A 15,534-nucleotide genomic window follows, 5' to 3' on the forward strand; every position below is an offset into this window, starting at 1 on the left:
AGGACACGTTACGTAAAGCCTACGTAACCCAATACCATCCACTGGCTTCCAGGTCGGAAGGCCACGCTGCGTAAAGCCTACGTAGCCCCCACGCGTACCATGTCCTCGGGGAAGGGCACGTCACGTAAAGCCTACGTGACCCTGTACGTTTTTCCTGTTCTCAGTAAAGAAGAACACATGGTCGGAAGTTAGTCTAGTAAGTACCGTTAATGAGAAGCCCTCATTAGCCAGTATAAACGTGGGAAGCCCCCACCAATAATATGAACACAAGGTTTGGGAAGCCCCCACCTTTAGTACACACTAGTATGGGAAGCCCCCACTAGCTATACTTATGCACTATGTTATGAGCTTACTTTCTGTGAACTCGCTCAACTAGTTTGTTGATTATTTGCTGCATGCCTTGCAGGACCTTAGATACATTATGGAGCTTGCACAGGGAGGAGCAGGTCGTTGTGGGATACGGATCATGAACTTATTCTGAACTTATAACTATTTTGAGATTACATACTATGCTTCCGCTATTTAAACGATGTTTGGTTTTGGAACATCAATCATGTCATGATGATTTACATTGATTACTTTTATTATTAAATGCTATGTTTGATATGATTGATGGCTTGATCCTGGTCAGTCACGCTCCCAAGCGGTGGTACTCCGCGGGTGGATTTTGGGGGTGTGACATTTGGACTTAATAATTAATTAATTAATCAACTAATTAAGTATTTTTAAGAAAACATGGCTTCTGGTAATCAAATTGGTGACATGGCTGTCACAAATGCTCAGCAAGAATTGGACTCCAAAATTGGAACTAGCTCTCGTATTCCAAGGTTGATGGACGCAAATGATTTTCCGAAATGGAAGTGGCGTTTTGAACAGCATGTGAAGTTCAAGGATCCTAAGATTTGGAGATGTATTGAAAGAGGTCCTAGGGAAATCATGTATGAGAAAGAAACAAATCCAGGAGTCAAAGTCAAAAAACCTCGTGCTGAGTATACTGAAGAGGACTATGCTATTGTTGAGGAAGATAATCGGGCAACCTCATATTTGACCATGGGACTGGGATCAGACATTGGTATGGGATTTCGCACTTGCAAATCGGCCAAAGAAATGTGGGAAGCGCTGATTGATGTTTATGAAGGAAATGAAGACATGAGGGAAAGCAGGAGTAACTTGTTGAGGCAAAACTTAAAAATTTCAACTATGTCTATGGAGAAACTATTGAGAATCAGATTCAGCGATTCTCAAAGATTATCACTCAAATGGATCTGGAAGAAATCCTTCCTTCTAAAGCTGCACAGAATCGACAACTTCTAAATGCTTTGCCAAAGAGCTGGGATAATCACGTTGCAATGATAAAACGGACCAAATATCTTGCAAGATGTACCTTAACTGAAATGATTTCTCACATCAAGGCATGTGAGCTGGATGACAAGCAAAGGGAAAATAATCATAAGTCCAGTATGCTGGCAGCAGGTATCACTGTTTCTTCTACTACTTCAAGCAACGACAATGCTGCACTGATTTCTCAAAATGGATCGAAAAAGGCCACTTCTGCTTCCACAACAATGCATTACTCTAGCTCAAGTCCGTCATCTACTGCACCAAAAGTTGCCACAATTCCTTCAGCTAAAACCGAGTTGATTGCTTTCTTCACGCAACAATCCAAAGAAAATCTGGAAATTGCCGCTTCTGTTGTCAACTGTTTGAACGCCTTTGTCGCAGGAAAAATACAACCTCCTAGTTGGTCTTTGAATGATCTGTACCAGTATCATCCTGATGATGTAGAGGAAATGGATATCACATGGCAGATGGCAATGGCCGCGTTCAGAGCACAAAAGTTTGCTAACAAGACTGGCAGAAATAGGTGGGGTTCTCCTTATTCAAATTCTGCGTCTGTTCCTCTTAAACTGCGTTGCTACAACATTTGGCACGAAACTGTACTAAGCCGAATATCAACAAAGATCAATTCCCTGCGCATCCCGCTCCTCCAAACCCTGAAAGGGCACTCGTCACGACAAATGACACTTCAACTGTTGCTAGTGAAGGCACTCATAGTTCAGCCCTAGTAGTTCAACAAAGTGAAAATTTTGATTGGAATGATGAAATTCATCGCTTGAACATCTCTGCTCCAGAACAGAAAACATAGCTTCCATGACTTCAGATTCGGAAAACAAAGATTCTGCACCTGATGATGAGACTCCAGCTGAAAATCTGGCTCTTATGACTAGAATTTTGTCAGCTCCCGTTCATGGACTTACTGTTGAAGAGGTACCTTCTATTTTCTGTACTACTGAGTGCAGAGAAAGAGTTGAGGCATATAGCATACATAACGCTGAGCTGATTCAAGATTACAAAGACATTAAAAATAAAAATTTTACTTTCACCAAAAATGAAAAACTTTATAATGAAAAAATTGAGGCCCAAAGAAAAGATATCATTCAGTTAAAAGAAGATCTCAGCGCCAAGAATTGTAATTTTTTAGATGCTCTAGCAACAATTAGTGACTTGACCAAAGAACTAGAAGACTTAAAGGTCAAATATCAGGTAAATGAAATTAATATTGAAAAATATGACACTTATAGTAATTTGGTCAAGAACATTTGTGATATACAACTAGAGTACAAAGAAAAGAAAGGGGCTGGTTTGGGATATACAAAAACTCCTCCTCCATACAATCACAACTATACTTATTTGCCATTCACGGAAGAGGAGTTAATTAATGAGGGCAAGATGACTTATGGACCAAAATCTGATAAGTCATTTGTCAACAATGGTCTTGTTGGCAATAAACAGTCAGCCCCGTCAATGAACTTTGCCTCTAAAGGAAATGTTGATCCTAACCAATCGTTTGCATGTGAAGAAAAACTAGACTTGAAATGTGAAGATACTGTTGGGGGAGAACAAGCTTTCAATTCTGATTTACCTAAAAACTGTTTTGATGAAAATAATCCTGATCTTGTTTTGGGATAAAATATTTTTAGTATGTTTCTTTCTTTAGCATCTAATGGGCCTGATGTTTTGGGCAAGACTGATGATGGTTGTGTTGAATCTGTGAACATTAATTCTGGTGATGAATTTTCTTCAGTTAATGATTGTGAATGTGATGTTTCTAATCCTTTGGTTGATGATGGTGTTACAGGTGAGGTCCCTCAGAATACATTCTGTGAAACCACTGAAACTACTTCTCAAGAAAATCAAGAATATCCTGATTCTTCTTCTAAGTCGGTCTCAGTGGGTGTCCCTAATGTTGAATCTAGTGGGACCCCATTGGAAACCGTTGATACATATGTTGAAAAAACATGTTTTCCTGAAATTTCAACTTCTTCTGTAATTAAAACTGAGTCAAAATCCATTGACAAAGAATCAAATGTTGAAATAAACATGAAGTCATCAACAAATGTTTTTGAAAATGAAACTGAAATCAAAACGTCAACTTTTCAAAATAATGATGATCACAGTAAGAAGGATGAGTCTCATTCTCAATCTACATCACATGCTTGTGCAAACTCTAATCAGCTGAATCCAAATCGCTCAAAACGAAAGCAACTAAATCTGCTAAACAAGTGAAGCAAATCAGAAATGATGTTTTGAAAAGTCAAAATCCCCACATATTGAAATGACAAACGTGTTTCAACTGTGCGATTACAGGACACATCGAACGAAACTGTGTTTATCTCCCAAGAATGCAATCTAAGCATAAGAGTTTTGACAGTCAGAAGGCTAAGTCTAACCGACCTTGGTGTTCAGAGCCAGTGAAAGTTGCAAAGACTGAGGCAATGAAGAATAACAGTCGTCAGACCAAGCCCTCTGATTTTGACTGGAATGCATCAAACAAAGAAACCAACATTATCAAAGAAATTTCCAAAGAAACAAAAATAATGCTTTTGAAAACTACAATTTCAAGTGGTCAAATCAATACTGGAAACCCAAGGGTAAGGCTGCTCTGTCAAACACGTGTTCGCACAAGTTTGTCAACAAAGACAAATCGAAATTTCTGAATAAAGACAATTTAGTTTGGCAGAAAGTAACGTATATTGATGCACAAGGAAAACCCAGATCCACCATGGGCTGGGTTCCCAAATCTAACTAATCCCGCAAAACGTGCAGGAACAGCTGTGGAGGACTACCGTGCGACTTTGGTACATGGATAGTGGCTGTTCCAGGCATATGACAGGAGACTTGTCTCAGCTTGATAATGTAAGAGAATTTAATGGTGGATATGTCTCTTTTGCGGGAGGTGAATCAGGCAAAATCACTCTAAAAGGAACAGTGAGAAACGGCGTTTTGAGCTTCGAAAATGTGAATTATGTCCCAAAATTGAAACACAACTTGCCGAGTATCTCACAGATTTGTGACAGAGGAAATTCGGTTCGTTTTACCAAGAAAGGCTGTCACGTACTCAAACCAGGAATTGTGATTCTAGAAGATTGGTTTTTGATGACTGCAGAAAGACGTGGAAACGCATATATTATCGATATGAACAAGAAACCATGTGAAGAAATTACTTGTCTCTTCTCAAAGATTTCAGAGCATGGCAGTCTGTTATGGCATCGCCGTCTTGGTCACGTGAATAAGAAGAATTTGAATCGTTTGGCAAAAGGTGAGTTGGTTCGTGATCTACCTGTTAAGGACTTCATGCTAGTAGAGAAGTGTGTTGCTTGTGCAAAAGGAAAGGCTCATCGGAAACCCCATAAGTCTAAGCCTACTCTATCCACAAAAGCTATACTTGAGCTACTACACATGGATCTTTTTGGTCCAGTGAATGTTCTCAGTATTGGCAAGAAGGCATACTATCTTGTGATTGTTGATGACTACTCTCGTTACACATGGATTTATTTTCTCAGTCATAAAAGCGAGGCTGCAACTTTGATCAAACAATTTGTCACTCTCGTAGAAAATCAGGCCAGTACTAGAGTGAAAGCAATTCGATCTGACAATGGAACGGAATTCAAAAATATCACCTTAGACACATTCTGCGCAGAAAAGGGAATTGAACGACAGTATAGTGCTCCTCGAACTCCACAACAAAATGGTGTCGCTGAGAGACGAAATCGTACTCTCATTGAGGCTGCCCGAACCATGCTGGCTGACTCGAAGCTTCCTAGTTTCTTCTGGGCTGAAGCAGTTAACATGGCTTGTTACATCCAGAATCATGCCTTAGTTAACAAACTTCACATGAAAACTCCTTATGAGATTCTGGAAGGACGTAAACCCTCTGTTTCACATTTTTGTATCTTTGGTTGTCCGTGTGTTTTATTACTCATGGATACTAATGGAAAGTTTGAAGTCAAAGGGGACGAATGTTTCTTTATTGGATATGCTAAAGGATCTTCCTACAGAGTATACAATAAAGTAACCAAGAAAGTCGTCGAGTCGTGTAATGTTGAATGGCTAGAAGAAAACTCCACGGATGCTAGAGTTGGTCCAGATTGGTTGTATGATTATGCTGGCTTGTTCAAATCATTTAATATTTTGACTAGTGTTGTTCCTGATGCAGGTGTGTTGAATATGAAACAATCAGTTTCATTTGGTGATCCTGAAGAAATGGAGCAAGACGAAGGAATCTCAAAAATCCACACTACTGATCCTCCTGGAATGCGATTTACTGAGAATCCATCGTCTCAAGACACCTCTGAAGGTGCTCAATCTAGTGGTGCTTTCTCAAATGCATCTGGATCAGAACTATTTGCTGATCCCATTCCTGAAGATTGTACCGTCACTACTCCGGTGGTACACAGTCCGTTAGCACCTGATGAGGGGGAGCCAAGCAACATCAACACACTTCAGGACGAGAACGTGTCTGAATTTGTTATTCCAACAAGCGTTCAAAGAAATCATCCTATTGAGAATGTGATCGGTCCTGTTAGTGCAGGAGTTCAAACCAGAAGCCAATCAGGAACCATTAATTTGTGCTTATATTCTAGCTACATTTCTCAAATTGAACCTAAAACTATTGATGTAGCGTTGCAGGAACCTGGCTGGGTTGATGCTATGCATGAAGAGCTAAACCAGTTCGAGAAGCTAGGAGTATGGAAACTTGTGGAGTTGCCAAAAGGGAAACGCAAGCTTGGAACTCGCTGGGTTTTCAGAAACAAGCAAGATTATGAAGGAGTTATTGTTCGAAATAAAGCACGATTAGCGGTCCAAGGATTCAAACAAATTGAGGGTCTGGATTATGATGAAGTATATGCTCTTGTTGCCCGACTTGAAGCAATCCGAATCTTCTTAGCCTACGCGTCATATATGGGGTTCACTGTGTATCAGATGGATGTCAAGATAGCGTTCCTATATGGAGATGTGAAGGAAGAAATTTTTGTTGAGCAGCCGCCGGGTTTTGTTCATCCAGATCATCCAGAATATGCCTACAAGCTTGACAACGCATTGTATGGATTGCACCAAGCACCACGAGCTTGGTATGCTACTCTAACTGAGCATCTTCTAGCTCATGGGTACACCCATGGCACGATAGATCAGACTCTGTTTATCAAGAGAGTGGGCAAGGATCAAATTTTGGTTCACATTTATGTCGATGATATTATCTTCGGATCTACAAGTGAGGAGCTTTGCAAGGAGTTTGAGAGAGTTATGCGAAAGAAGTTCGAGATGAGTGCGCTCGGAGAAATGACATTGTTTTTAGGTTTACAAGTTAAACAAGATTCACGGGGCATTCTAATTCATCAAGGGAAATATATGGACGATGTGCTAAAGAAATTTAAGTTCACTGATGCTAAACCGGCAGAAACTCCAATGGCAGAAAGACCGTTGTTAACTGAAGATGCAAAAGGATTCCCTGTTGATCAACGACTTTATAGGTCTATGATCGGCTCGTTGATGTATCTGACAGCAAGTCGTCCAGACATCATGTTTGTTGTCTGCAATTGCACGCGATATTAGGCTAATCCTAAAACTTCTCATCTTACTGCTGCTAAATGAATCTTTCGGTACCTTAAAGGTCGACCTCGGTTCGGTCTGTGGTATCCGAGGGATTCGAATTTTGACCTGTTTGTGTTTTCTGACAGTAATTTTGGAGGCACTGATAAGGACAGGAAATCCACCTCTGCTGGATGCCAATTTTTGGGTGATCGACTCATTTCTTGGCAATGCAAGAAGCAACAAATGGTAGCAATTTCCACAGCTGAAGCAGAATATGTCGCAGCTTCGGCATCTTGCTCACAAGTGGTGTGGATGCAGCATCAATTGCAGGACTACGGTTTGACTTATCTTAACACTACCATGTATTGTGATAATGATGCTGCTATACAAATTGTGAAAAATCCTGTCTTCCACTCAAAAACCAAGCACATTGATATTAAAGTTCATTTTATACAAGACTGCTTTGACAGAGGTCTTATCAAACTGGAGCAAATCGACACAGATGCAAATGCTGCCGATTTGTTCACAAAACCTGTCAGCATTTTGAAATTTCAAGTGCTTGTGGATTTTCTGAAAATGATCCGTTTTACTAACTGAGCATGTTTTTGTTTTATTTCGTAGGTAAATTTGTTCATAAAGTATGCTCAAATTTAGGGGGAGAAAATTTTGAAAAATACAAAAACATATAAAATTTTGAAAAATACAACAAGAAGCACTGCATGACATGGGAAATGAAATGAATTTTCACATCATGGTAGAGGGCTGACTCATGTAAGATCAGTATCGAAATGGTTTGACTCTAGTATGATGTGTTGGTAGGCTCTATCCTGGAAACAATGGCTGTTTCTGTTCAGAACTAAAATTGTACATGACCCCAGGAAAGAAAGTCACTTGGAATTAGCTCATTTCTATTTGAATGCCTGTATGTTGTCCTGATACACACAATTTTGATCTGCTTCTAAAATCTTCTCTAAAAAAGTCGTGTACCTCCTCTGCTGTATCCAGATATATGCTGACCTAGAGGTGCTAGGCAACGACAGCTTTTGCTGCATCCAGATATATGCTGACCTAGTTGTACGTTGTCGCGCTATAGATCTAATACACCCGAAAGAGGCCCTCTAGTGCCCAAAAGAAACCCCAAGAAACCTATATCAAATTGAAAAAAAATTCATTTGATCTGTATATTATACCATCTCTGCAAAAGATCTATTCTGTTCTCTTCTCAACCTACGCCTAGTTAAGATTTCAGAAATCTGGATTGGACTTGTGAAATATGTGGTAGGGAAGATACTTGCATGATAGAGTGTGCTTCCGGGATTTGATTAATATTTATTTGGGTGTTCATTGTTAAGAAATTAAAACATGATAAAATTTGTTACAGGCAGTTATATGGAAAAGGTCTAGGGAGATGAGTTTAGGTGGATAAATATACTAGCAGGTGTCTAGATCATTTGGTAGTAGATGAGTGTTGATAAGTGAAGTCAAGCCCAAAACCTCGTGATTTGATCCCTGAGCAATTATGTTATTTCCTATTTTTTTTGTCAATAATAGTTCATATTATTTAATTTTTGTTTTAGGTTTTTGCATTCGTAGAACGTGCTCAGAAAGTTAATTGGGTTATTAAAATAATAACTGTTTTTCTAAAGGATTTTGATCTTAAATTAAAATCAAATTAAATCTAATCAAAGAAATCCTTCCAATTAAATATGAGATGGATTTGGCCCAAAATTTTTGGTCTCGGCCCAAATTCAAGGGCCAGTCCATGCAAGGGGATGAGATTTAAAAGACAGGTCTCGAGTCGAGACCTCATTTCTCACTCGAGACCGGTTATGATTTCTCACATATTCTCTCTCTAATTTCCGGCAAGTTCTCACTGTTCCGACGACATCTATTGTTTCTGACGTGTTTCCAGTGTCGACTCACCAAGATTTGAAGGTACTTTGATGATGTGGTTGACGCTTTGCAGGAGATATGAAGATTTGATGATGATTTCATGAAGATTTGAAGATTATCTTAAACCCTAGTTTTGAATATATACTGGTTTTCAAAGAAATCAAAGGAAGTTTTTGGGTTTTTAATCTAAAAAACTGGACAGAATAAAGTGTTTGTGTGGTCTCGACTCAAGAAACGCATAAGGACTCGAGACTCGTGGTTGCGAGTCGCAACCTCTTGGTCTCGACTCGAGATCTCGTATTCTCGACTCAGGGTCTCGACAAAATCACATGATTTTGACTCGAGACTTCATAGTCTCAATGCATGGTCTCGACTCGAGACCTCATGGTCTCGACTCATGGTCTCGAATCAAATTTGCAAGCTGAGTCATGGTGTTGTTGACCTGTTCTGACTGTTGACTTTATATTCTGAAATTTCCATATTTTGATTCAAGTGTGTATCAAACTGTTCATGTCTAATGAATTTATATATATATATATATATATATATATATATATATATATATATATATATATATATATATATATATATATATATATATATATATATATATATATATATACAGAATATGGATTTGAAGTTCATTTCGACACATAATCAGGCAGGATATCTAGCACCACCTCCGGAGAAACACAAGAAGATGTACACTTCTTTGATGAAAGGTCTCAACAGTTGCCGCATTGTTCACGTATTACGAGAAAACCCAGTTATCTACGAAAGTCTCATTCAGGATTTCTAGAAAACCCCAAGGTTCGATGCACTTGAAGCTGATGGAAAGGGAGCCATTGTTACTGAGATTCAAAAGAAGGTCGTTGTTGTGACAGAGCAGATGATTCGAGAAGTACTGCAGTTCAATGATCAAGAAACAGATTCCGCTGAACTTCCCGCTGGCACTGTCGAAGCAGTACTACCTAGATTGAGTTATGAAGGGAAGTATCCACCTCTGATAAAGAAGTTTGTGCATCCTTATTGGCGTCTTTTGGTGCACATGTTTATTCTGTGTATGACAGAAAACAGGGGAGGTACAGATCAGTTGAACATCACACAGTCTGCTGCTCTTGTTTGTGTGATAACAAACGAAGCCTTCAATTATTGAAAGTATGTGTTTGAAGCTATGAAGAGAAATGTGATTGGAGTTAGAAAGGACAAGTTTCTTATGTATCCACGATTTCTGCAAATGATTCTCAATGCTAGTTATCCAGAGTTGGAAAGATCTAGAAGCACTTTGGAGCTGAAACCCATGGGTCCGGCTTGTTTTGGTGCTCTCACTCCAAAGAAGGGTACTGAAAAGAAGTTTGAAGGTTTAATTCCTTTAGAGAAATTTGGTCAATTTGGAGAGACTGAAGATGTAGCTGCTAATCCAGTAATAGTGCAACCTGTTCCAGTGAATGTTGCGCAAATCAATGCACCTGCAAATGCTATAGTTGCTGAAGAACATGATACTCAAGATGTTACTGAAGATGAGCCTGAGACAGAGATTTTAACTATCAACTCTGACGATGAAGGCATAGAGATTATGTGTGATTCAGGAGATGATGAAGAGCTTCCTCCTGAAACTGAAGCTGATATTGCTATTTCTGCTGTTCCACCTGTGATTTCTGCTGAAAATTTGGCTTTGCTGTTAAAGTCTGTGACTGATAAGATGGGAAATCCTCCTTCCAATCTTTCAGTATCAAGTGAAGAGCCTAGTGAGAACCCAAAGGATCCTGATTCCCTGCCATTGAAGCGGAAAAGGAGTGATCCTCGACTCGGAATGTATGTTGAGCAAAACAAAGATCAGCCTGCGAGTGTTGCCGAAGATGATGATGGTTTGTACGACTTCGATTTTGAGAAAAGTGTCACTGATACCACCTCTACTGGAGAAGACATCTTTGAGTTTAATGCTGATATTCAAAGAAGTGTTTTGGAAACCACCTCAATAGATACACCAGTTGCAAATGTTGTTTCTGATCCTTTAATTGAGACTATGCTGTCTATTACCTCTGAAGATGCAGGTCCTTCTGGAAGTGTTTATGATGAACCTGGTAGTTCAAGTGGAAAGAGGATTGAAGAGCCATTGAGAATGCCATTTGATGATGACTCAAGTGATGATGAGTTTATTAGCATGATGGAGATGAAGAAACGACTGGTTGTGATTGAGCAAGATTCAATTCATAAAGACGCCAAGATTATCCAACTTGAAGATACTATAGTGCAAAAGAATCAACAGATCGAACAGCTTCAAGGAGATGTTAGTTTGTTGTTTAATATGGTTTATGATCTACGTGGAAGGAAAGCTGGAGAAGAAGTTTGGACAAGAGTTTTCTGATCCAACTGACATAGAAAATAGAAGAAAAGCTTTTGATAAGGATGATGCTGAGAGAAGTGCTGCTATGGAACAATAATTTGAAAGAGTTATTGATCCAGTGGCAGACAAAGATAAGGCTGAAAGAATCAGAAAGAAAAGGGAGTTTGTCATTCTAAAGAACAAGAACCTTAATCCAGATGATGATGATGCTCAAGCAACTCATAATTTGATGGATATTGGTGAAACTCTCTATGATAAAGTTGGAAATAGATCAGGTGCGGTTAGTTGGGGATTTGATCATGATCGCCGAAGATGGTGGATAAAGAGAAAGGTTGGACCTGTTGAGTGGTACAAGACTCCAGCCCAGTTTCAGACTTTCACAAAGGTTGATTTGATAAACTTGTCTAAAGCACCTTATATAGATGATAAACCTGGAGGTCGTGGGTATTTGTTTTTCGAGAGATTGTAGAGGGAAGTTCTTCGTAATTTTCCTTCGATGCACACTGCAGAGTCCATTGTTAAACCTGCTAAAGGCGTTAGAGATCCATAAACAAATAAGCGAATGCAGATTGTACACTGGCCAGCAACTGACAAGGAAAAGATGATTCCTTTGGTGAAAAAGATTCCAACAGGTGCTTTGAAGTCCTTGCATTTTTGGGCTTATGATGAGCGTTTAGGGCAGACATTGATTATTTGTGATGATGATGTGAACTTTCGTTTGGTAGATCAAGTTGATTTGCTAAATCTTGCTTATGAAGACATGGAAGTATTAGCTCGCAATCAAATTAGAGCTACTGAAAAGTATGAAGAGATTGCAACAGGATGGACTGTTGCTGTTGCTTCAGCCATTCATATTCGAACTAAAGGATTTGGTGGACTCAAGGATCGTTTGGGTGGTGACAGTAGTCGTTGAAGTCTCAAGATCCTCCATCCATAAACCTAGGGGCAGATTGTTGGAACCTGAAGATTTCTACAATGAGGATTGCATAGTTCAAGGGTTGATTTTTTAATTGTGGATTTTATGTTTTGGGTCGATATGTATGGGTTGGGTTAGTCTAGTTGGTTTCGAGTGGGCCTAGGGTATTAACCCATATGTTTGGTATTTAAGCTAACCTCAACCTTTAGGTTGAGGTTGATCAGTAGTCGAGAACAAGGAGGGCCAGCCGAAACCAGTTTTATGTCTTGTATCCGTCACCTTCAATCAGTGAATGCAAGATATCTTGGTTTTTTTTAATTACTTTCAGTGTTTCGGTTATATTTGTTCTTGAATCCACTTGTGTTTGATTTCCGCACTTACACAAGTTACTGTTTGATATCATTGAAAGATCCTCACGGGTTCTACACCCAAATTAGACAACGAATGGCGGCAGCTTACGACTGTCAGAAAAGCTACACGGATAAGCGTAGAAAACCTTTAGAATTCCAAGTTGGAGACCGAGTTTTGATGAAAGTCTCACCTTGGAAAGGTGTAGATCGTTTTGGCAAAAGGGGCAAGTGACGGGTGGTCCATGGGACAACCCTTTATGATGTTAAAAGACAAGTTTATCCCTCATTTAACTGTGTAATTATCTTGAATTAGATAACTATGGGTGCTTACGTTTCAGGTGCAATGCGGGAGCGTAAAGAGGAGAAACGCAGCTTTGGAAGGATTAGAGATGAACGGGTCGTGTGCGGAATAAAAGATGAAACAAAAGACAAAATTCAGGCTACCACCGTATGTTACGGTACCACCGTAATTTACGGTAGACCTGAATTCTGCCTGAATCCCACCGTAACTCAGACTAAATTCACCGTAACAAAACATGGTCCACCGTAACTTACGGTGGCACCGTAAGTTACCACCGTAACTTACGGGAGGCTGCGAGAAAATGTGTAACTACCTCATTTATTCAGTTTTATGGTGTCTTTTCACCTATTCTCATCATTGGACGGTTTGGGAGCTTGCTAGGGGCGATTTTGGTGATCTTGGCTTGGTTGTAAACATTTTCTAAACAATTCGTTTGTGTTTTCAATCCGTATGAACATTGAACTTGTTGCTATGATGATTCACCAAGCTATGTGTGGCTAAACTTATGGTGATCATCCTGAATTGAAGGTTTGTCTATGACTTTTGTGTTTGAATTCGTATTTCTAGAATAATAGACTTGCAATGTTTGTTTGTTTATTATGGTGTGTGAATGTTTGTTGGTAAATTGTTGGTTGATGTTATAATCATATTCTAAACCGTACGTTCTTGGTGTCGTTGACAATCGAGATATCACGGGAGGGATTAGTGTTGGATATTAATCAATTGGTTATCGGGTAACAACCTTGCATTGTCGTAATCCGAGTACTTAGTTCCCTTTTATCACAACAAACAATTATACACGAATCATGTCTATGTGATTCTTTCTAGTGAATTTAAACACAATTGTCAAAAGCAAACTGGAAATTTAGGATGGTCGCTTGTTCCTAATTTGTTTACAAACTATAATCTTTGATTTGCAATTTACTTAGTTAAGATTAGTTCCAAAATCCAAAACAACCAACTCTTGAATTTAATTTCTGCATTTTTAGTTTAATTTTAGTTTAAGTGCAAAGCTATAAAATCACACATTTTCCACATACTCCCTGAGTTCGATACCCACTTACCGCTAGCTATTAGTTGTATTTGGATTAAATTTGCATGTACCTACGGCAGCACGTCAAATTTTGGCGCCGTTGCCGGGGAGTAGTGCGCAACGTGTGTTAGTTTAATAGTTTTGTTTTGTTATTTTCGGGTTTACGTTGGTTGTGTTTAGTGTGTAGGTACTTCAGGTGTATGCATACTAGGGGCTCTCACAGGTCATCACCGCTATCGTTTGATCCGGAAATTGAAAGAACGCTAAGGCAAAACAGAGTTTTAGTACGAGAAAACAAGATCATTGGTTCACCCACTTCACCCATCACACCGAGAAACATCATGGCTGATTCACAAATTCCACCTACAACGGATCAAACAACCTCATCCTTTATACCTACTTCCACCCAACCATCACCAAACACCACGTTACCCAATACCACTGTCGAATTCACACCAACCAATGTTACTCAACCGATCACTACCCAAGTCGAACCCGCCATTACCTTTAACCCTTCTACCACAATCCCACCATTGTCCCACTTCTTTCCCCCAACTACGGGTCAATCATCATCTAACTTTACAATCCCACCATTGTGCATGCTATGCCCTCTTTTAGACCACAACACCAATCGGGTTTTCAGTACTCGACTATCCCATTTGGGCAATCTTCGGGAATTCAAGGAGATGGGTATGATGAAGGATATGAGGAGTTTTAAGGTTTTGATGAAGATGGGTATGCTTATGGGGGTGATGGGAATCAAGGAGAATTCAGAAACATGCAAGGTCAAATGCAAGTAATGTTAAGTGTTGGTGGAATACCACAACAACAACAACTCATACCACAACACATTCGGCCAAGACCACAAGGGCCACAAATGCAACGCCCTATACCATTGCAACAGGTTCGGCCGCAACACGTGCAACCACAATTCCAAAGACCACTTCAACGCCCACTGATGCCACAACAACAGTTTCAACAACCAATTGCACCACAAGGGCATGTACCAAGGCCAATGGGTCCTATTCCTCCAAGGGGTAGGTTCGGTGTACCAAGGAGGCATCTTAGAGAAAATGTGAGGGGCATTGAAGCACATTTTAAGCCGGTAATCACTCATAATCCTTCACCGGTAGTCATTCCTCACAATGATCAAGGGAGGACATTTGAAGTGAGGACTAACTCATTGCAAAGCTTGCCAAAATATAAGGGTTTAGCAACGGAGGAGCCTTACTTTCATTTGGAGGCTTATCACTCGATTTGCAACACTCTAGGGAGTCAAGGATTCTCAGCCGATGATATTAAATTGGTACTATTCCAATTTTCTTTGGCAGACAAGGCGAAGAAGTGGTTCTACACGTTACCTTCAGCATCTATATATACATGGGGGGAATGCAACAAACCTTTTTGGATGAACTTTACACTGCTCAAAAGACGAATGATGCTAGAAAAGGGTTGAGGAGTTTCCAACAACAACATGGTGAAATGTTTCATGAGGCTTTTGAGTGTTTTAATATGATGATAAAAAATTGCCCTCACCATGGAATTGAATTATGGGAATTAATGAATGCTTTTCACGAGGGGTTGAGTGCTGAGGATGCTCGTGATTTAATGTCTATCACCGGTGGGACTTTTGGTACAAATTACGAGAATGATGATTGGGAATTTTTGGAGAGCATGGCAACTACATCAAAAAGAAAAGCTCAAGCATCGAGGAGAGCACAACCGGTCATTGCCCGACCTCAAGTGCACGCAATAGATGACGGTAATGTTCAAACCACTAATCAAATTTATGATGTTTGTGCATTGTGTAATGAAATAGGT

At 39.6% G+C, this 15,534-nt stretch overlaps 1 non-coding gene across 1 annotated transcript; it reads right to left on the bottom strand.

Annotated features, from left to right (window-relative positions):
• Positions 1-15,151: 15,151 nt before the first annotated feature.
• On the bottom strand, positions 15,152-15,257 carry LOC118491740. Its single transcript, XR_004892185.1, has one exon. It is a non-coding gene; the product is annotated as a small nucleolar RNA R71 (small nucleolar RNA).
• Between the last annotated feature and the right edge of the window lie 277 nt (positions 15,258-15,534).

The sequence above is a fragment of the Helianthus annuus genome, chromosome 4, assembly GCF_002127325.2.
Source record: "Helianthus annuus cultivar XRQ/B chromosome 4, HanXRQr2.0-SUNRISE, whole genome shotgun sequence".
NCBI lineage: Eukaryota > Viridiplantae > Streptophyta > Magnoliopsida > Asterales > Asteraceae > Helianthus > Helianthus annuus.